The sequence below is a fragment of the Pyxicephalus adspersus genome, chromosome 3, assembly GCF_032062135.1.
Source record: "Pyxicephalus adspersus chromosome 3, UCB_Pads_2.0, whole genome shotgun sequence".
NCBI lineage: Eukaryota > Metazoa > Chordata > Amphibia > Anura > Pyxicephalidae > Pyxicephalus > Pyxicephalus adspersus.
Genome location: NC_092860.1, coordinates 110971862 through 110973332, shown reverse-complemented (window position 1 = coordinate 110973332; position 1471 = coordinate 110971862). Strand labels below are relative to the sequence as shown.

At 29.8% G+C, this 1471-nt stretch overlaps 1 protein-coding gene across 4 annotated transcripts in view; it reads left to right on the top strand.

The window, feature by feature from the left end:
* MARCHF1 (membrane associated ring-CH-type finger 1) overlaps positions 1-1471 on the top strand; it is a 120307-nt gene that overhangs the window by 91751 nt on the left and 27085 nt on the right. The window lies entirely within an intron of this gene.

Genomic DNA, 1471 nt, shown 5'->3' with positions numbered 1-1471 from the left:
TTTTTTTTTTTTTTTTTTTAAAAAGGGTGTTGCATTTAAAAAAAACCCCAAACACACATAATTTTTACTCTACATAAAAGGGTTGTCTAGAGTTTAGGTACGCTTTAAGTCCTTATCTGCAAAGTTGTCTAGGTTATGGACTGAAATTGGTTTAATAAATAAATAATGTTTACTGTTTATTGGAATATTCCCTTAACTATGATCACTACTATGTTCACTACAGTCCAACAATTACATGCAAGAGCAAAGCAAAAATTACTTAGCTTCACCATTTTCAAACATTTAATTCTACCTGATTTTTACCTCTACTATACTAAGGAATGAAGGCCAACTCCATGGATTGTTAGAAAAAAAAGATTGAATGTATATTCAAATGCATATAATATAACTGGTTATTAATATTCATAAAACATAATACAGCAGATTGTTGATCCATGGAGAATTTGATTGCCTTAGGGGATCAGGAAGCAGTTTCCTAGTTGTAATATTTTGGACCTTTTTTAAGACGTGTTTGCCTTTTCCTGGATGATCTGTGGGTTTAGGGGTCTGGGAAAGCAGGCTTTTCATTTATTTAGTTTTGTCATCTTGCTTGAGTCTAATGAACATGTCTTTCTAACCTAGCTTTGCAACTCTATAAAATGAGGCAATTAGCATCAGTCGCATGAGAAGTCTGCAAAGATAGCTCATATGTCACATTCAGGAAATAGTTTCTTTAAAGAACTAGAATATATTGAAATATATTCATACAAATGCTGAGATGACACATATATCTTCATACAATCAAAAATAGAACAAAGAAAAATAATAAAATATCTTGTGAGCTAGTCCTAGTTTTGTAATTTGTTGCATATATCCAGAAGTTATCAGAACCATTATTGCATATTTCAGTAAGAGCTGTTTTCTCATTGTAATTCTACACATTTGAATATAAATTTTTAGTCTCTATTTTTTTATTTCCTTCTATTTTTCTATATATGGTGTTATTGTCCAGTAAATAATTTGGAAGCTTTCCAGTCTTTGCAACATTCCCACTGTCAGGTTTTATAGGTAGGTCACAGATAATGCCATTAATATTTTGTATTAGTTAGCATAAATGGCAATAAGTGACTGCGTTATTAAAAGGAAAGAAAAAGACTGTTTTACTTAAAGACCTAAATGTTATTCTTTTTATATTATTATTACATGCTTTTGATCTACATAACTAACAAGCTAAATGAACAAGGCAGCAGCAAACAATGAATTGCATCAAAAGATTTCTTGTGTTGAGTCCCGTTATTGTTTTCTCACTTTAATTTACAGGTTTTATTTAATGTCAACAACAGTATGGATTTCAATGCTGAAAAGATATGTGCAATAGTTTCCTTGAAAGCTGTTAGGAGATTAAAAATAGCTTGTTTTTTACTAAACTCAACTTGTTATATTATATAGGAATATTACAAGGTTTTAATTTATTAATAGCATTTCTGCATAT